Raw genomic sequence first — 23579 nt, forward strand, 5'->3', positions numbered from 1 at the left:
ATTAGAACAAACAATATAAAACAACCCCGTAATACGGGGGATAAAAACTAGTAATCATATATTTAAAGAAAAAAATCAAACACAACATTATTTGCACACTTCGGTGAAAAACAAATAATAATATAATAGTCAATAAAATAATCAATAATAATAATTGATTATATAATGATTGATTATATAATGAATAAAAGAAATAATTTAAATAAAAATAATTATGCTAGTAGTGCAAGAGAACAAGTGATTGGACAAAACCATTTTCTTTTCAAACCTACTCATGCGTTCAACACATTTCTTGTTAAACTAAGATGGCAAAAACTCTGCAAGTTGTTTCCTTCTTTGAACAAGAAAACATATTATTATTTACACCATTCCTCTGTATTTCTTTCCTATCTTCTTAAGCAAACAATAATGGAAACATCAACCATTCTCTTTAATAATTATACATGATGACTCTCAATATATTTTTAGGCTCCAGGGGAAACCAATTATAAAATGGAGCATACGTCACTCCATATGTCAAGAAATAAAAACCATCTCTACTCAATCATATCCGATGACCAAATCTATTTTTCAACAACCATTCTAACCATCTCCTCCCAACCCATTTTCATACTATAAACCTGAACCGACGCCACCACTCAACATCTCCATCGTGTACCGTCGCAGCCAAGCATTAGAAATACCGCGTAACTACCGCAGCCAACAACGGTGCCGACACACACCGCTATTACCGTAGCCACCACCACCAAACACCGACGACTTCTGCAGGTAGTCCAACCCTCCTTATGTTTTTGAATACCAAGTAGTTATAAATCAAATATTATTTGATATGGAATTAGAAAATCATCCTTTAAGGAAAGAAAATAAAAAAAACGATAGAATAGGTAACATAGTTATAGAGATGATGAATGTTAACTCATGTTTAGAATTTAAGTATTAACAATTCCTTTTGAATTTCACCCAATTCGGTTCCTTCTGTTTTATATAGTTTTCTCGTCTTTATGATTGGGTCAACATTACTTGGTGTTTGTTCCATTTACGTAACTTGTTTTAGTGGGTATATGCATATTACATAAGCTAATATGCTAAAATTAAAGTTATGTTAATAATGCTTGTATATTTTCTATATTAAATGAAATATGAGGATATTTTGTAGTCATAGTTATGAAAATGAAATAAAAGTTCATGATTTAGTATTAAAATTTTTTTTAAGTTTATAAAACTAAAAATGCAATAAAATTTAGTATACAGATTATAAAGTAGGTTCTAAAACTTTTCTTATGTTTAAATCTTTATTCAATCTATGCATTTATAAAGAAAACTAGATAAACCTTGAAATTAAACTTAGAGATTAGTGTTAAAACCGTTGGACGCTTATGAAGTTCTTAACATAATATATAAAAGTTCAGGTTAACAAAATTGTTAAAAAACGTACAAATATTAACATTGTATTTGAACTTTCATATGCATTATGTATTTTTTAACAATTATATAATATAATAGTATGATACATAAAAGGAAAAATAAGATGGATAACATTGGGTTACAAATCACATCCTAAAGTATTACAATAAAATATTAACACTTTATAAAAATTAGATCTTTTGATTATGTAATTAAATAAAAGTAACAAGATCAAAAGTACAAATCTCATCAAGTATAATTACTTGTAGGCTATCACGGCCGCTTAAAAGAAAAAAGTCTAACACCGTTGTGACTTATCATTCAAGGTACGGATTATTGTTATTATATTCCTTTGTTTTAATCCCTATTGATATTATATATATACTCTGGAAATCCTAACGTTCTTTGACAACTCGATTCATTTGGTCGTCCATTCGATTCATGTTCCAATTGTGATTTGTTATTTTACTTGATAGCTTGCGATATATCTTTTATGATATTGTTCTCATTATCGCATGTTCTGATACTAATTATAATGTTATGGTTTATTAAATATATGTTATAATTGATTGTGCTCTGTTACCCTGAGTTCTAGCTTCTCGTGGAGTTTCCCACGAGCATGTTGTTGTGGCATAAACATCATGTTCTCCTAACAAGACAGAGAGATTAGTTCACATCGTCCCTTAAGGGCAGGTGTAGCCCATAGCTACTAGGAGGTGTATGGATCGGTCCAAGATATGTACCATTTCTGCTACGGGAAATGGTTGCGGGTATGCCAACACACGCCATTTCGTGAGTTTGATATATACAGGAGTAGCTACCTGTATATCGTCATATATTATATGTTATATCTCGGGCTCATGGGTACATCTGTAATATATGATTTGTTTGTTTAAATCACTGTATATCGTATCGTATTACTTATTATGTTTCTATTACTGTTATATTACTGATCATGTTATAGCTTATGTTGTTAATTACATTTATCTTTGTTATTTTGAGCCTATTATTCCGTACTGGGCATTCGGCTCATCTGTAAACTTTTCCTCACACAGGTTCACAGGTTACTCTTGGCTGTATGGAGAGAGTGAAATAAAATAGTAGGATGCTATATGAAGTTGCTAGTTATCCATGAAATGTATAAATAATATGTATTTGGACCTTAATGTTTTGGACTACTAGCTTGTAACTCTGACTTTTAAGTAAATGGAATTATCTCTTATGTTTCTGATTACTGTAAATAGTGACACGTCAGCCGATTCCGGGTTGGGGTGTTACACAAACGATTTCTGCCTTATACTTAAACAGCCATTCCTAATTCTACCGGTAGTCAATCAATAAGGAACTGTTGGTCGTTCAGTATGAGAGGATAATTTCGAACAATTTGGTTGACAGTTATATATTTACCGTTAGCGAGTTTCTATAGTATAAGGATCTATTAATTCAATACTCGACATAGTCCCTTGTTTCCTGAACCCGTAATCCATTTTTAGTACCTAATGACTCCCCTGGCATTCTCAGTACGTCGCTCCTAGAAAAGTCATGCCTGCATATGACATGACACTTTCAAAAGTTGCATGATCTAGCGAGTTGACAACACTTCTTACTTATGGAGTTAACCTTAAATTTAGCCCTCTATACGCTTAGGTTCCGGTTGGTGTATTCCAAGTTCCAAATTCCACTGTTCGTGTTCCAATCTTTGTATTTTGTTTCTTAGGAAAAAAATGCTCCAACACAAGGGTTGTAAGTTATGCCCCAAGTCATACGATTAATTTCCTCTTCTCCCTGGGGTTGTACAATTGTATTCCACCACATTAAGGCATCTTCTACAAACGTGCAGCTAACATACTTAAATATACAATCTGCCTAACAATTACTGATATTAATAACATATTAAAAACATATTTAGTTTTCACAATCCATTTTACCATCCAGTTTGGTCCTTCAGTACCACTAAAACCTATAGGTTTTCACGACATAAATTGCTTAAACGAGCATTCCCGTCGGGGGGATCAGCACTATTTCGACGGTTATTCATGTTCGGAGGAGGATTAACGTTCGTAGTTGTGGTGTTAGTATTAAATGGGGTACTAGTAGTATTTGTGACTATGTTAGTATTCAATGGGGTACTAGTATTTGCAGCTATATTAGTACTCGGTAGAGAAATAGTATTAGTGGTTGTATTAGTGCTCAGCGGTTGATATGTGTTTACAGTTGCATTAACGCTGTAGTGACTTGTGCTACTATAGTCGGAATAACCGCCTGCATTTGCCGAGCAATCATTTCTGCCACATCCGCCTTAGATATCGTATTTGCTTTCTTCAGGGTCATTCGATAATAATAATCAAATATGCGTTAATTAATACCGAATCCACCACATTACAAAGGTAATCATAATTATAAACACACAAGTATAGCATCTGTATTATATATATCTGTAATATATATATATATATATATATATATCCAAAATTAGTTCATAGGCTTCACCTGAGAAAGGCAAGTGCTTGTATATACGTATCAAAACTTTTCACTTAGTGACGAGTAGACTTAACCCGATAAGAGCTCGAAATAGTAGATCCAAAATCATCCTCCATCTCAGCATAGCATACTACTACTAAATGCTTGCATGGAGTATCAGAAGGCTATATACAACAATCTATACTATCCATGTCTATATTTATCATATACAAACTGCCACCACCAAAACCACAATCGCTCTAATACAACCCCACAGCTGGGTTGTTTTCCAGTCCAAACACCATCAGGAATAAGCATATGGATGTTGCAAGTTTAAAACGATCTGCTGTAAGGTCAGAATGCACTCATACATCTAGCTGCGTCTCTGGATACCGCTAGATATAGCAATGGAAAGATCTATCACTTGGTTAGTCAATACCCCTAACCATGTTGAGTCTGATAAGGGTGGCGGTTCCTAATTGGGTGCAGGTATGCCCCAAACAGGGTGTCATACATCATCAATCTGAGGGTGTGATGCTTTTCCCCTATGGTAAGTCGATCTGAGTGGGGAAAAAGTTATGAACTGACGGAGGTACTCGCACACGGGCTGTTTGACGGGTTCTTTGGGTGGGTGGGGTCAATGGGGTCAGGAGTACTGGTGGGGTAGGAGATCTATGGGCTCTATCTTGTGAATGGTACACACTTGTGGCCCTTTTTTGCTGTCCAAGTGGTGATCTACAAGGGTAAGTATCACACCTATAGCCTTATAAGTCAGGCTCATCACTAGGTACTATTCTACGGACTACAACATTCTTTGAACTCTCATTTATTCTCTTCTCCTCATCCTCCTCCAGATCTTCCTCCTCTATAGGTAATACCAGCTACTAATCATACGCACAATTATCAAATCTCAACATCTCTCTATTCAAGGACTATTCATAAGAGTAATGTCTCTCGATAATGTTAACTATAGCAAGGTACGTACACGTATTCATGCACATTAGCACAATTCAGCATCCATATATATTTACGCGCACACACACACATATATATATTAACATCTCAAAAAATACCATATTTATTTTGGGTTAAAATGTCAACTTTGAAAATAGAAGGAACCAAAAATATTTTAGTAATAAATATGGTGAAAAAATAATAAGTTATATATATATATATATATATATCTTATATTAAGTTGGAAGAATTTCATATTAAGGAAATGGGGTAAAGAAATTTATCCCACATGGAAATAAGGAAGGAAATGGAACTCATTCACATGGGTATAAATAAAAAAGATATATTGCATCCCACATGGAAAGTAGGAAATGTTTGGAAACTCTTTATAAGGAGAAGAGTTTCCATAGTAATATTGTTTTATGTCATGCATGCACCGTGGTCCTAGAGGAGGGTACGAAGCACCCGACGCGCACGGGCTCGGGCACGGGCAATGTGGCTCTTTGATGGCGCACTTTGCACTTCTCACGCTCTCATCGCCGCTTGAGAGCCGCCTTAATGTTTTTGAAAAGTGGAAGCGAGACCAAGAACTGACAAAATGTCAAAGTTGAGGGAACAAAATTGAAAAATATGTTTTTTTACCCATCGAGATACGCGATGGATCAGAAAGACAACCCATCGCGTACCGTGATGGGTATCTCACAAAGTCCTACAAATGGGCGGTGTCGGGATACGCGAGCCAAGCCACTACGTCATCACGTATCGCGATGACGTGGTCTGACAGCTCAGGACGCGTGTCACGCCATGTGGCACCACGTGTCATACCACGTGGCATGTGTGGCAAATCAAGTAGTGGCGCGACAAGGCTAGTCACGATACACGATGGCCTACCTAAGGTCCATCACGTATCGTGATGGATTTTAATAATCATTAAATCTGCCGCTAGATCCATCGCGGTACATGATGGATCATTTTCAATACCATCGCGTACCGCGATGGGTTGGCTGATCAACACTATAAATATCTACCTCGTTTCCGTGCCTTCGACCCGACGACAGTCACCTCATAAACCTTGCCTAATACTGACGATACCTCGAAGTTCATGTCACCAAAAAGTAACCCGACATTCTATCTCAAAGTACGTGCATGACCCGGCGACCACCGAACGTCGCCTCGTTATACGTGCCAAGAAGATTTGATCAAGGACACCTCGATAAGCGTGAAATTGCGAAAGTGCTGCCGCAAGTCTGGGTGCTTATCAAGCCAATCAAGATGGGGTTCTACCCGAATAAAATATTATTAAAATGGGCTTAGATCCTAGTCGAGGGGATACTCGATACCTCGAAAGTATAACAAAAGAAAAATATAAATAAAGGATATTGAGATAAAATAATTCTTTTTAATTAAATAAAAAACTATTATTTAAGTTTCTTAAATAAAAAAAGAAATAAAGTATATGTTTCTTCGAGAAGAAAAAACTTAGTGTTTAGAAAAGTAAAGAAGTCGAACTAAAGGTTTGAACATATTTAATAATGAAAGATAATTTGAACTAAAGGTTCGGAAAAAAAAATATAATTTAGGTCAAGATTATGCGAAAAAAGGCTAAAGGTCTTAAGCTAGAATCTAGTAATAACAAATGGTTATACTCGTACTATAGGTTCGAGATAACAAGAAAGACGAAGTCAAAAAGTGAAGAGAAGATGAATAATCAAAAAGGTGAATACGCCCCAAACTTTTATTACTAGTTGAATCGAGTCAATTAAATTGATTACATGAAATTATGTATCTCTAAAACATTATGAACAAAAGTAATCGCTGACCCTCAGGTTGTCAAATACGTTTCTGATGTACATAAAATTATACATCTTTTTAGCATCAAATAATCTTTAAAAACTGCAATTTCTATCAAATAACACAGAACATATGGCTACTTATCATAATAAAATGTAATTTTAGGTGAAACCAAGTCCCAAACGAAGAAACAAGCGAAAAGACGGTGAAAAAAGGAAGAAAACACAAGAAAATCAAGAAACACGCCCCCATGCCTCAAGAAATACCAGAAAAGACAAAAATCTACAAGAAAAGACAAAAACTGGGAATAAAAGCACGAGGTCGTGCCCCTTGCCCACGGGGCCGTGGTCATACATAAGGAACGACAAAACAAATCTAGCACATGTCATAATAAAACACGGGGGGCATGCCTACGTAAGCACAAGGCCGTGCTCCTCACTCCATATTGTCTATAAATAGTAGCTCATGTTGCACTCATTTGGTGTGCCTTGAAGAGAGTTCTATCCGGTTTTGACTTATAAAAACACACACTAACACTCATATTGAGGATCTAGTGAAGAGTTTGAAGGCTTGGAGATCATCATCATCATCATCATCATCATCATCATTAAGAAGGAAGATTCATCCACATTTGGTTATATTGTTCTAGTTAATCATGTGTTTGCTACTATCATCCATTCTAATGTTCATAATAAAGCTCATTATGAACTAAACTCCATTTACCATCTAATATCTATGAAGAAGCATTGTTTTACTTGATAATTATATAAAACATGTGGGTTAGTCTAGTAAAGTACATGGTTATCTTACAATTATCTTTTGATGAGAAATGTTTCACCATCTTAAATCAACAGTTCAAAGTTGGTGATTGTCAATTCTATTGGCGATCATTCATGATCGATTCATGTTCTTGAAAGATAGAAATACTTTGATAACTTATCAAAACATGGATCCTTATATTGTACTTAGAAATTATGAGATATAAGTTATGATCTATTTCTCTAAGTTTTGGTAATCCGAAAATGGCATTGCTTAGGATATCATGCTAGTTAAAGAAATCATATGTTAACGGAATGTGTAATAACAACCTACTTAAATCAATCAAGGGGAGGTTATGTGATGAACTATAACCACCCGAAGTTGTTAGAATTTGTATTTGAGAAATTGAAGTCAATCATAATCTTTCTACTTTACGAAACTACTTGCCAACTTTAATTGACATTCTTGTGGTAGCATGACATTAGGAAAGGGTCGACTTTAAAATGCTCAAGCTACTCCTTTTTTGTCATAGATGCTCGCATTGAAATGAGGAGCTATCTATCATATATTATTACGGCAAGTTTTACCACATGTTTACATATTAATTATCAATGATAAAATGGAGTGGATTCTTGATCTTAGATGGTAACCTTCGTATAATTGAACTACTTGTTTAGAATCTCTCGTCTTGGTCACCTATATATTATATATAAGTATTTATAATTTATAAAAGATCATAAATTAACCCCAAATATGATTAAAACCTCCGATTAAAGTAAAACGACGATTCATTTTTAGAAACATTTGTGTCCACGGATCGATACTTGGTTCTTACCAATACTATTCTACATATACGATAGGTACACTTGCCTATTTTGTGTGTTTTTAGTCTTCGTAGAAATCACTTTTATAAATTTAAAAACACAATCTTGTGCAAAAGCTAAATATCCAATCCGTTATAATTTTACTACCACACGCAACACACATCAAGTTTTTGGCGCCTTTGCCGGGGACACGGTACGTTTCTAAGAACAATCCAAGTTTTAATTTAATCATTGTCTATAATTGTACAAATTTTTGTTAACTTTTATTTTATTATATTTTTTTACTAACTATTAAACTATATAATTTTACGGCTAGCCTAATTTTAACCTTTACTTACCTAATATTTACCTTAGCTTAATTAACTTAGACCTTAGTTTAGTTTAGAATAGCTTAGCCTAACTCTTAGTTTAACTTTAACTGACCTTTAGTTTAATTTAATAGTTTAAATTTTGATTTAGTCCCATGTATGTCCTTTACTCTTAGCGTGAGCTTGTTTCTCCAATATCTGATCCGGAATGACTCTTTCGTCGACGAACGTGTAAACGGACTGCAGAAACCGCCGAAGCAATCAAAGACGAGTTAGTAGATGCCACCACATCAGGAAAAAATCAAACCGAAGAAATGATGGCGGCCCAGAACAATGAGCCGAACATGAGCCAGTATGCCAAGCCAACTCTCAAAGGCTATGGCAATGGAGTGACTCCACCTGATATCATTGAACATTTCGAAATCAAATCAAGCATCATTCACATGGTGGAAAATTTAGTTCAATTTCATGGTCTCCTCGAAGAAGACCTTCTTTCTCATATATCTCGATTCTTACGAATCTGCGGAACATTTAAAATCCAAAACTGTTCAGATGATCAAATCAAACTCAAACACTTTTCTTTCTCTCTAAGGGATCAAGCCTTAGAATGGATAGAATCTCTTACCTCTGGCTCCATCACTACCTGGGACCAGATGGTTGAACAGTTTCTCCTCAAATATTTCCCGCCAGATAAAGCTGCCAAATACCGAGCCAGCATTACCGGATTCCGGACCGATGATGATGAGTCGTTACATGCAGCATGGGACATATACCAAAGTCTTCTGAGAAGATGCCCACATCATGGACTGAGCGTATGGTTGCAAGTACAAACTTTCTTTGACGCACAATCCAGTTAAAACAAACAGGCCATTGACCAAATCGCCGGTGGAGACCTGGGATCCAAATCACCTAATGAAGCATTTGACGTCATGGAGAAAGCTGCAAAGAAGAGTTTTGCTTACAACCCACCAAGATCTACACCAATCCATAAAGGAATACACCACATTGATTCCAACACTCTTGTCACAGCACAGCTTGAAGCCCTTTCTAAAAAATTCGAACAACTTCAAACCGAGTTATCAAAAACCAGACTCACATGTGACACTTGTGAAGGAAGTCATAAAGAAAGTGACTGTAAACAAGCCATTATGGCCATGGAAGAAGTCGATTTCATCGCTCGACAGAACAACGCTTTCAACAATAACTACAATCCAGGATGGAGAAACCACCCGAATTTCAGTTGGAAAGACGGAGGTAACACTCAACCTTTACCTGGATTCGAGAAAAGACCGATGAATCAACCCTTCCAACCAAAACCCCAATTTCAAGATCAAAGTTCCAGTAGCCACCAAAACCCAAGCTACTCAAAAATCGAAGAAATGTTAATCCAAATTATGACCAAAACAAATGAAGTAGAGAAGAAGGCTGACTCAAGAGCCGTTGATATCAGCGGAGTATTATTAAAACAAGAATCCGACCTAAAAAGTCAACAAGCATAATTACAGAATCTAGAAACTCAAATCAGACAAATTGCCCAAAAATTATCCGAAAGACCACCCGGCACTCTTCCAAGCAACACAATCACCAACCCATGTGCGACAGCTAACGTTGTTACACTCAGAAGCGGTACAACCACTGTTGCCTCACCCACTTCAGAACCAGTTATGGAAAAGGAATTCAATGATAAAACGCAGGAAATACTGATTCCAACAGGCACCGTACAACCCAAAGAGCCAGTCCGAACTTATATTCCACCTATTCCTTACCCCGGAAGGCTGAAGCAGGAGAGATTGGAAACTCAGTACGGGAATTTTTAGAACTCTTCAAACAACTCCATATCAACATCCCTTTTATCGAAGCCATCGCTCAAATGCCAAATATGCCAAGTTTCTCAAAGAAGTGCTGACAAACAAGAGGAAGCTAGAGGAACTCTCGCATGTCACTCTGAGTGAAAAATGTTCAGCAGTCCTCCAAAGCAAGCTGCCAACAAAAATGTCCGTTCCAGGGAGCTTTACTATCCCTTGTCTTATAGGAAATTTGTCTGTTAGCAATGCCCTGGTTGACCTAACAGCTAGTATTAATTTAATGCCTTATGCGGTCTTTGAAAAACTAGGGATAGAAGAACCAAAGCCCACCCGGATGAGAATTCAGTTAGCTGACCAATTTGTTAAATATCCTCGGGGCATTGTTGAAAACATGCTTGTCAAGATTGACAAGTTTGTTTTCCCAGTAGATTTTGTAATACTAGACATGGAGGAAGACAAAAGTGTACATCTGATTTTAGGAAGACCCTTCTTAGCCACTACAAAGGCTATTATTGAGGTTTGCACCGGCAAACTCACTCTCAGGGTCAATGACAAGGCAATCACTTTTGACATAGGAAAATCTATGCAATATTCGCAACATCATGATGGCACATTATATTGTGTCGACGTCATAGATTCCATCGTGAGTTACTATATGCGAGATTCCTCCATCGATAAACCGCTAGAAACACAAGTCTTAGACAAAACACTCAACATACCCATTTTAGAAAATATCAATGATGACTGTCACGAAGAATCAGAAGTAATATATGAGATCACCGAATGTAATGAAAAATCAAAACCATCAATCAAAGAACCACCAGCCTTAGAGTTAAAAGAACTACCAAACCATCTCTAATATGCCTTCCTAGAAAAAGACTCTCAACTCCCAACAATTATTTTATCTCACTTTTCTAAAGAAGAGAAAGACGAACTTCTTAAGGTTCTTAAGAGCCATAAGAAGGCCATCGCATGGAAGATCATGGATATTAAGAGCATTAGTCCTTCGTTTTGTACTCACAAAATTCTCATGGAAGAAGAATACAAACCCGTGGTCCAACATCAAAGACGTCTCAATCCCAAAATGCAAGATGTGGTGAAGAAAGAAGCAATCAAACTCCTTGATGCCGGATTAATCTACCCAATCTCAGATTCACCTTGGGTTAGTCTCGTTCAAGTAGTACCTAAGAAGGGAGGAATGACAGTTGTAATGAACGAGAAGGACGAGCTAATACCAATGAGGATCATCACAGGCTAGCGAGTTTGCATTGACTACCGGAAACTTAATGACACCACAAGAAAAGATCATTTTCCACTTCCTTTCATCGACCTAATGCTTGAACGATTATCTGGAAAAATGTTCTACTGTTTTCTTAACGGATTTTCCGGATATTTCCAAATACCCATCGCTCTGGAAGATCAGGAGAAAAACACTTTTACATGTCCATACGGAACCTTCGCCTACCGAAGAATGCCATTTGGACTATGTAATGCTCCAGCCGCCTTCCAGCGATGCATGGTGGCCATCTTTCACGATATGATCGAATACTCTATGGAAGTATTCATGGACGACTTCTCAGTCTTTGGAGACTCTTTCGATCATTGCTTGAAACGACAAAATGTTAGACAGGTGTGAGGAAGTAAATCTAGTACTCAACTGGGAGAAATGCCACTTTATGGTTAAAGCAGGCATCATTCTCGGTCACAAGATTTCTCAAAAAGTATTAGAAGTTTCGATAAAGAAAAAATAGAAACAATATCCAAACTTCCGCACCCAACCTCAGTAAAAGCCATTAGAAGTTTTCTAGGTCACGCAAGATTTTTCCGCCGCTTTATTAAAGACTTTTCCAAAATACTTAGACCTATGACCAAACTTCTGGAGAAAGACGCACCATTCGTCTTTTTTGAAGAATGTATTGAATCATTCAACGTATTGAAAGACAAACTTGTCAATGCACCAATCACAACTACACCCGATTTCACCCTTCCATTCGAGATCATGAGTGATGCAAGTGACTTTGCTGTTGGAGCCGTACTCGGACAACGCAAGGAAAAACATTTTCACCCAATTTACTATGCTAGTAAGGCTCTTAACGATGCACAAGAAAATTACACCACAACAGAAAACGAGTTACTAGCAGTGGTTTTTGCCTTTGAAAAATTTAGATCATACCTCGTTCTTTCAAAAACCATAGTTTACACCGACCATGCCGTCATATGTTACTTCTTCAGCAAGAAAGATGCCAAACCTAGACTTATCCGATGGATCCTACTACTCCAAGAATTCAACATAGAAGTCAAGTATAAGAGAGGAGCAGAGAATGTAGCCGCAGGCCTCACTCACGCTTAGAATGCCCAGCTTCAGAGGAACATCATAAGGTCATCAATGATATTTTTCCACATGAAGTTCTCATGCATATCCAAGCAGTCATACAGGAAAAAGACAAAAGTCCTTGGTTTGCAGACTTCGCAAACTATCTAGTTTGTAGAATCCGAAGAAAAGGACTTACTCATCAACAATGGAAGAAATTAATTTCCGACCTTAAGTTCTACTTCTGGGAAGATCCGTACTTGTTTAGGATAGGTGCCGATTAGGTATTTCGTAGATGTGTAGCAGGAAAGGAAACCTTAGATATTCTCAAACACTGCAATGAAGGACCTACTGGTGGACACCACGGTACCGCCACTATGGTCAGAAAAGTGTTTGATGCAGGATTTTTATGGCCCACCATATACAAAGACACATGATTTGATCCAAGCATGCGGTGTTTGTCAAAGAGCCGGAAACATCTCAACCAAAAATGAGATGGCTCAGAAAGGCATTCAAATTTGTGAAGTCTTTGATGTATGGGGATTAGATTTCATGGGCCCATTTCCTAACTCATTCGGATATAAATACATCCTTGTAGCAGTCGACTACGTATCTAAATGGGTAGAAGCACAAGCTCTTCCCACTAACGATGCTCGGGTAGTTGTACGATTTCTGAAAAAGTTATTTTCACAATTCAGTACTCCTAAAGCCCTAATCAGTGACAGAGGTACCCACTTCTGTAATGCTTTAATTGACAAAGTCTTAGCACGATATGGAGTTCACCACTGACTGGCAACACCATATCACCCTCATACTAGTGGACAAGTGGAAGTTTCTAATCGAGGAATTAAAAGGATTTTAGAAAGAACCATATGGATGAATCGCAAAAATTGGGCAGAAAAGTTATATGACGCTTTGTGGGCCCTTAGGACAGCCCACAAAACCCCCATAGGAACAACACCCTTCAAATTAGTTTATGGGAAAGCATGTCGTCTACCAGTAGAATTAAAACACAAAGCCTACTGGGCTCTCAGAGCAGTGAACTTCGATCTAATGTCCGCTGGCATAAACCTGGAAGATCAAATTCACGAACTTGAAGAACTAAGAACATTGGCCTTTGAAAATTCCTGGTCTTACAAAGAAAAGACTAAACCTCTGCACGACGCCCATTTAAAAGGAAACAAGAAGTTCTAAGTTGGCGATCGTGTACTGTTATACAACACACGTTTACTTCTTTTTCTGGAAAAATTGAAATCACGGTGGACAGGCCCATACATAGTTGAGTTAGTCTTTGACTATGGGACAGCCGAGATTTCAAATTCAAACGGCCAAAAGTTTTAAGTCAATGGACATCGATTAAAACCATATATCAATGGACCATTTGAAGAAGTTTTGGAGGTAGTAACCCTCCAACTCCCTAAATAAAAAATTAAGGAAACAAGGTCTGGCCAAGACCTTCGCAGACTAAGCCTTGTAAATATTTTGTTTAAAAAAAATTAAAAAAAACCAAAAAAAAAACAAAAAAAACACGGGGTCGTGCTTAAGGAAGGACGGCGCCGTGCCAAAAATTGCAGACCAGAATTTTCGCTGCAAAAACTCAGTCAGACTGGTTCGTAACATAATTGCCAGAGTAAAAACACGGGTCGTGCTTCCAAAAGCATGGGGTCGTGCTTAGGTATCAGGTTGGCTGTAAAAGGCACCCCTTGCCAAAGCATTCCTTGCACCAACCAAAACCAAAACACTCATCTCTGAAAATTCAAACATGCCTACTGAAATGAGTGAAGCAATTCCTGTTCCTCGACAACCAAGAAACGATGCCCGCCATGTTTCCAAAACCGAGCTTCTTTAAAGACTTCAATAACTCATCAAGGAACTCACCGAAATGAATCTCCTTGCTGAGATGCGTCTCGTTCAACTCACCGAATCAGTTGATAATATGAAAATGGAACTTCGAGACATTAACGAACAACTCCAGTTTCAAGTTCTCAGTTTCACGTACTTTCCGCCACCGGGACCATTCGGAGGAGGAGAACCTTTCGGGGAAATCTAGGAAAATAAATTTTCTTTTTTAATGTGTAAACAAGTGCATTACACACATTGTGTTAGGAATTTCGGGCTTAACCCGAATGTTTTCATATCTTTAGGAAAACCGGGCTTATCCCGTATATGTTTTAGGACTTTTAATTTTAATGAAAAGTAATTTTTAGGATGACCAAACTCTTAAAATAACATGCTAAACATCATTCTAAAAATTCCGGCTCCCGCATTTTGCTGAAAAATAAAAGAAAATATCAATAAAAGCATTGTCCGTGCTTCTAAAAGCATGAGGCCGTGGTCACCCCAGAATCTTCAGCCTGATACGCGCTGACTCCGTACAATTCTCTGACTTGGAAACATTTATTCTCCTAGCAGAACTAGGCCGTGCTTTCGAGAGCACGGGTCCGTGTTCGACTTTCCAGTCCCTATATAATGCATGCAAAAACTCACTATTCCATTCATACCAAACACAATTACTGAAATGGAAAGCAAGAAATTTGAATGGAGGCCAGTGAGGAAAGGCAAGCAACATGAATCTTCCTCAAACCTTGAGGAGGAGGTAATGAGGCTACAATGCATTATGAGAGACCAAGTCGAAAGCAACATCCAAACTGAAGCTCGTGTAATCAAGCTGATCAACAAAGCCGAACTACTTCGGTTTGAAAACTTCCATGTTGTGGATGGCCACCACAAAGATGTGGATTCCAAGCTCAACATTCTCAACCAGGAAATCGCAAAGCTCGACAAAAAGCTTTCCGAGCTCTTGGAAGTTAAGCGAGCCCCACCACACATTCAAGACCTGTTCGGGAGTGGTGGTCGTTGAAGTCCCGACTTTGTTTCATGTAGTTGCTCCCGCTAGTGTTATGTGTTAAGGTCTTGGATTGTTATTGTACTTCTCATTTTACTATGTTTTATCATGTTTTATGTTTTAATGAAATTTAGGACTTTTAATTACTGTCTTAATCCTAACCTACAAAGAAAATTAGTTAAAAACGAACCAGCTTGGAAAATAAAATAAAGAAACTATCTGCATAATGCAACACGGTACCGTGCTTCCAAAAGCACAGGCCGTATTTTTATGTTCAGTACAGTTACGAATTTTTACTTATTAAAACAACTTTTCTAACCATTCTACCCTAAAACCAACTTCATCCCTGTACAAGAACCGTCGACCACTCCCTCATTTCACTGATTTCTGCATTAAATATTCAATATCAAATCAAAAGTATGTTAATTTTAACGATTATATTGTTCAAGTTCATCTTTCTAGGTTTAGTTTAACCCTAAAATCTCTCAAATTGATTGAATCGGGTCTAAACCCGAACAATATATGGGTTATTCTATTAGTTTAGGATGATGGACTGTTGAATAGTTGTTTGTTAAAGATTGGTTGAAAGGAACCATTTGGGTTTGGATCTTGAGTTGACTATCCAAAACAACAATAAACCCTAATGGTGTAACCGGTTACAAACGAGGGTTCGAATCTAGATAAATTCGAAATTAGAATTAAAAACACGAACCGTGCTCTGAACAACACGACTCGTGGTCACCCTTTGGTCATAAAAAGTCAAATTTGGTATAAACTGATGAACAGTAACAACACGGGCCGTACTTCAAAAACCACGGTACCATGACCTACTCTCTGTTCCACTAACTAAATATTTTTTTACAAATTTTGACTAATTTGGATACAAATTGCAGATGGCCGAGTATGATGATGATGTGCATACATTTTTGGTCTTTTCCGAACATGATACAAGGAATAGATGGGCCAACACAAAATTAACATACCTCAACCGTCGATATCCAGAGGCAAACTTCTATGCATGCAAAGCCACATGGAAACAAGTCAACCAATGGAACCGGTATAAAGCCATTATGAAAGGACCGTGGAGACGGGTCCTTGGTCAAACAGGAGAGGCTATAACCGAACTTACAAAAGAGTTTTTGGCTTCTTTCCAAATAAACACCAAGAACCCGGATATGTGGGATGAAGACACCATTGAATTCAGATGCAGGGGTATATGGCACACAACTTCTTTCACTCAACTGGGTATCGATTTGGGAATATACACGGAAGAGGAAACAGACCAAGAAATCTGGTTCGGGGCAGGAGCAACATTTGCAGACGAAGACGGTGACGATGATGCTGAAGCTAGAAACACACGTTTAGAGGCATGGGAACAACTAAGTTACGGAACTGAGAACTATAATGCTAGCGTTTCAAAGAGCACTGCACTACGTGACCCGCTTATGAGATACATCAACCGCCTGCTCAGTCACACTATCGCTGCTAGAGGTCAAAGTGAAGGGGTTGTTAATCTAAAGGATCTTTGGGCACTTTATTGCATGAAGAACAGCGTCTCATGCAACATCACGTATTTATTCTGCAAGTTGTTCACGGCGAATGCAGATGCCAGAGGAAACACAACAATCTTTGGCGGGCCATGGATTTACAACCTCTATGAGGCCTATGGTGTAGACACGGAAGATACCAGAAGCCCAGATTCAATTGCTCTAACCATTGATTATTGTATTAGAATGCAGATGGTTTAGCGAATCAGTCAGAATCCGGATGTGTGGAGGTTTTGTGATAAGTATAACCAGGTTTGGGACCCCGAAGACCCTGCAGAGATGATGCCTCAGGATGTGCCCGAGAGGAGAGGATCACCGCCTAGTTAGTACCAACGCCGCACCTACCATCAAAGAGGAGGCCCATCTTCATCAGGAGTCGGCCCCAGTTCGTCACATGATAGCCGATACTCATTCGAGGGCCTGTACGGCCTAATTGATCAGTTCTCTGAAAGAACTACCGCCTCATTTGACAGAATCACAGAACGGGATGGCTGCCTCAGATGCACAACGAGCAGCCGAATATGCAGAGACGAGGCGAGAGATTGATCGGTTGGGCTATCGCGTGGACAGGCAGTGGGGGCCATTTGACCCGTACACGGGTAACTGATGAGTCGCGGCACTGGTAGGTTGGGTATAGGCATGCATGGGTTGGTAGCACTTTCATGACACTCTTATTACTATTATTATGCTTGTTTGAACAATTTACATTCAGTCGTTTACTTGTTTATTTGTGTGTTTGGATGGACACTTTTATGGCCATGGGTGCCAAAACATTATTATCAGGTACTTATTTAGCCCGTTAGGGCAAGGGATGGATGATTCCATAACCAATTTTCAGCAAATTTTGCTTGGTTGTTTGTGGTTGTTTGCAGTTTTATATTCTACAGGTACAAAACAGGAAAACGAAAGATAAACAGGGGACGCTCTGTCGAAATTTTGTTAGCCCGTAGGGAAGTACCTCTCCATTTTAACCCATCATACTTAATTAGAATTTTTATCTTTCAATAAATCTTTGCACATTGAGGACAATATGAGATTCAAGTGTGGGGAGGGGAAATTACTTGACCAATTGCTTGTTCAAATAATTATAAAAATTCTCTAATCAACAAAAAAAATTTTCAGCAAACAAAGATCATTTATACAACAAAACCTAAAGAAAAATCCAAGAAAAGTTTTTGCAAATAACCAATTATTAATTTACTATAACTAAAAAAGTGAAAAAGTAAAAGAAGTTTTGTAATATTGAGAATAAATTTATGCAGAATATGACATTTATACCCAATCCCTCTGTTACTGTGAGATAAACCTCATGTCATATAAATATTTTTTCGTATGCTTTGAGTGATTCATATGTTTCGTGTAATTTAGAACTTGTCACAACTAATCATTTCAAGACCGCACGAAGAGTTATTTAAAGAAGGTAATGTTTTCCCCTTTCCATCAAACCATTCCCCAAATCACAAACCCAAAAACCTTCACCACTATATCCATCTCACCTATAAAATACAACACCGGTCTTTTACCGGCAGACCCTAAAGAACTGGAAATGCATTCTTTCGATTTCAATTTCCTTTGCTGCATACATTTCGCAAAACCTAGGTTGCCTCCAGAACTTAGGGAGAAAATCTTTCTCTTTAGCAATGAGGTAAGAAAAAAGGGGCGTCAAAACGAACAAAACCCACCATTTTATGGAGTTTCCAAAAACGCAATGAAGAGAAGAGCGAAAAGATACGAACGATGTTTAGGCTGCGGAAACTGGTCCCACGAAGGAATATGTAGAAAAAGTCAAACTCAGTCTCAGCATGAATATACCGAACTAATGAGGGTGGGGGCTATTAGGCTCTAAGCCAAACGATCCACTATAGTTGGAAGTTATGTCCAGAACAGGATTGAGGAAGAACTAATCCACATCCTCGACAAAACTGGTCTTGGCGATCTGACCTTAAAAGAGTCACTAGGTTTGTAATATAAACATAAAAAAAATAGTTTGATTTTTAGCAATTGGGAGAAAGAGCTAACCATTGAAGACATCTTAAGACTCCCGACAATCAACAAAAAGTTGTATTTACCATCCTCACCCTCATTAACCTTAACCCTTGCACCACCACAAAATACCAAAATCCCTTCTCACCCAAAACCAACCATTATTACCTTCTGATTTATGCAACCCTTCAAAAAGGTGGAGATTTGAACTTGTTACAAGCTTATATATCACAGGTTACGTATTGACTAAGAGTGTTCACATACATACATCACATGTATGATCAGATATAAAACCGAGTGTGAGTGAACATTGTGAGAATGTGATGTTCTACATAAACAGAAGCTCGTAAAAACAAAATTGCCTTTTTATTTATCACTGCATATATTTCTATGAATTAAGGTTGGTTATTTTGTTTCCATTTTCTTGGAACTCTTTTAGGGGATGTTTAAGCTATAATCCAAGCTTGCTGTTTTAGAGAGTGTTTATAAATAGATTGCTTGAGGACAAGCAATGTTCAAGTGTGGAGATGTTTGATGTACATAAAATTATACATCTTTTTAGCATCAAATAATCTCTAAAAACTGCAATTTCTATCAAATAACACAGCACATAAGGCTACTTATCATAATAAAATGTAATTTCAGGTGAAACCAAGTCCCAAACGAAGAAACAAGTGAAAAGACGAAGAAAAACGGAAGAAAACACAAGAAAAGCAAAAACACACCCTTATGCCTCAAGAAACACGCCCCCGTGCTTATGAACACCAGAAAAGACAAAAATCTACAAGAAAAGACAAAAACTGGGAACAAAAGAACGAGGCCGTGCCCCTTGCCCACGGGGCCGTGGTTATACATAAGAAACGACAAAACAAATCTAGCACATGTCATAGAAAAACACGGGGGCGTGCCTACGTAAGCACGGGGCCGTGCTCCTCACTCCAGATTGCCTATAAATAGTAGTTCATGCTGCACTCATTTGGTGTGCCTTGAAGAGAGTTCTATCCGGTTTTCACTTACGAAAACACCCACTAACACTCATATTGAATATCTAGTGAAGAGTTTGCAGGCTTGGAGATCATCATCATCAACCATCATCATCATCATTAAGAAGGAAGATTCATCCGCATTTGGTTAGATTGTTCTAGTTTAATCATGTGTTTGCTACTATCATCCATTCTAATGTTCATAATACTGCTCATTATGAGCTAAACTCCATTTACCATCTAATATCTATGAAGAAACTTTGTTTTACTTGATAAATATATAAAACATGTGGGTTAATATAGTAAAGTACATGGTTATCTTACAATTATCTTTTGATGAGAAATGTTTCACTATCTTAAATCAACAATTCAAAGTTGGTGATTGTCAATTCTATTGGCGATCATTCATGATCGATTCATGTTCATGAAAGATAGAAATACTTTGATAACTTATTGAAACATGGATCCTTATATTGTACTTAGAAATTAGGAGATATAAGTTATGATCTATTTCTCTAAGTTTTGGTAATTCGAAAATGGCATTGCTTAGGATATCATGCTAGTTAAAGAAATCATATGTTAACGGAATGTGTAATTATAACCTACTTAAATCAACCAAGGCGAGGTTCTGTGATGAACTATAACCACCCGAAGTTGTTAGAATTGGTATTTGAGAAATCGAAGTCAGTCCTAATCTTTCTACTTTACGAAACTACTTACCAACTTAAATTGGCATTCTTGTGGTAGCATGACATTAGGAAAGGGTCGACTTTAAAATGCGCATGCTACTCCTTTTTTGTCATAGATACTCTTTTAGAAATGAGGAGTTATCTATCATATATTACTAAGGCAAGTTTTACCACATGTTTACATATTAATTATCAATGATAAAATAGAGTGGATTCTTGATATTAGATGGTAACCTTCATATAATTGAACTACTTGCTTAGAATCTCTCGTCTTGTTCACCTATATATTATATATAAGTATTTATAAATTATAAAAGATCAAAAATTAACCCCAAATATGATTAAAACCTTCGATTAAAGTAAAATGACGATTCATTATTAGAAACATTTGTGTCCACTGATCGATACTTGGTTCTTACCAATACTATTCTACATATACGATAGGTACACTTTCCTATTTTGTGTGTGTTTAGTCTTCGTAGAAATCAATTTTATAAATTTAAAACACGATCTTGTGCAAAAGCTAAATATCCAACCCGTTATAATTTTACTACCACACGCAGCACACATCAGTTACTCTCGATCCTTTTATATGTGGTTAGACGGTGGGCACACTGCGCCACACTTGGTTATGCCTCCGCCATGACGGGCCGGACCTAAGAAATGTCCGAGAGAGGGTAATCACGTGTATACTGATGGTAGCTAAGTAATCTCCGACGTTGCGGTGTTTGCTGAGCGGTTTCGAATTGAGCTTAAGTTTAAAATTGTGATTTAGTTTTTAACTTAATTATTCCTAAGAAACGATGGGCCGAGACCTATGTTACGTATTGAGGGGTAATTAAGTAAATAAAATATTTTTGCATCAGCTTATTCAATATATGCTTGGGGACAAAGTAGCCAATAGGCGATCTGATGGCTCAGATGAATTTTTATTAATGTAAATACACAAACAATGGTTTTTAACAAACAATATTTTATAAACTTTAATGGGCATTTTTTAATCATGTATTTTGAATATATATATATATATATATATGTATATATATATATATATATATATATATGTTAATGTTTTATCCACGCTAAATTTCCGCTAATAAACCATAACTCTGATTGAATTATAAAAATGGTACCAACTATGGGTCACACGCCTAGGTCGTAGGTCGAGGTGTGACATGTTTGTATCAGAGCCATCGATCATAGCGAATTAGATATTAAGTAATAATACCTAAGAGTCGATCCAAGTAAATAAGTGTTATTATTAGTTTATTTCATATAATAGGGATAAGATAGGTTGGTAACCCTTTCTATCCCTCCTTGTTCTAAACCACCCATAAATATCATTCAATAAGATAATAAACGGCTTTATTCGATACATAAAAGAGGTGGGCTACCCGAACCGATACTCCCTGAGGACAATAGGAGTGATGACTACTATGAAGATTTTTTTTTAGCGAGCACCCGATAGTCCGCGTTAAGCCAGTGTATTTTCCAGGTAATGAGCAGCTACCTATTAACATACCAAGTGATCCACCTCTACCAACGTATAATACACCAAGCAATCAGGAATATCACCCGTCGAGCATTTCCGATTATCTTCCTTCCAACATTCCAATATGTCATCCGCAAAAAAAGATACATGTTGTCAAACAAAGAAAGATCGAACCTGAGTCTGAATCCTCTAGTTGGATGCAGTGTCATTCGGATCAAGGTAGATGGCGCTTTGGAACACCCGTCTACAACCCTACCAACTCCCATTCAGTTTTTTACGAAGGTCCTTCTCGAAGGCTAAAAATGAGGGCCATTTAACCATATAAGAAATACCACATCGACCCTAACATAAGTGAAGTAGCAATGGCTATGGAAGAGGAAGAGGAAGATCCAGAAGAATAAGAGAAGGAAATCTCCGAAGAGGAGAGCACTATAAGGGAAGATCCGTCAACTGATTCGAGATGCAATTGTCCAACCAATGAAGCTTGTCAGCATCCTTCCTTCCACATGACTCCATGTTACGATCCTCAAGATCCATACGTGCAATACATTCAAGGGATCAAAATCAGATTTCCACCTGACTTCCCTCCTTTTTAAGATGTTATTCGCACTATCTCGGAACAAGCAAATGAGATAAGACAACATGAAGCAGCACCTGAAGCTATCTGCAATTTCCCATCCAAGGCAACTACATCCCCGTATCCGAATAATAATTATGACATTGTAATGATGGGTTAACTTGACCCACCTACTCAATACGGATACCCAAAGGTTATGCGTACTCTCAAGATGAACTCCTTGACCGAGCTTAGCATGAAACAGATGAATTAAGGAATAAAGTCGCCGCTGAGAGTAGCAAGAAGAAGACGATTGGAGACAAACTGCTTCACAAGTGCAACAAAATGAAGAAGATGATCAAGAACTACATGAAAGACTAAAGATCTTCTCCGATGATAGTTTGTTGTGTTAAGTTGTAATAATTCTTATTTTGTTTAATAAGAATTCTCGTAAGATTATTAAGGCATTCCAATATGTGGATCAAGAACAGAAAGTTGAAGCTGTCGCTCGAGCTCAAGCAAATCAAATGACCTCCTTCAAGGCTGTATATAAAGTTCAAGGTGATATTATCTCATGGTTGTTTGATTCTGATTTAAATGTATGTATTATCAAATGGAAGAAGGGCGTTCAGTATTATGAGAAGATTATTGACGTTCTTTCGTTACCAAGATGGGACATACGAACTTTGGCGTACCTTCCTTTTATAAACCGTGGGGGAGTTCAACATGCAGATTGGTTTCACAAACATTTGCTATTTGAGGTCAATCATGGGTTTAAGTTCCTTAAACCACAGGTCCCTAAGCGTAAGCGTATTGATAAAATTGATCCAATGACAGGTTGGAGGAAATTGGTTGTTAAGGTAAAGCC

Source organism: Bidens hawaiensis, unplaced genomic scaffold (assembly GCF_021521415.1).
Source record: "Bidens hawaiensis isolate Kalapana, Puna unplaced genomic scaffold, B.hawaiensis_p1.1 tig00031101_1, whole genome shotgun sequence".
NCBI lineage: Eukaryota > Viridiplantae > Streptophyta > Magnoliopsida > Asterales > Asteraceae > Bidens > Bidens hawaiensis.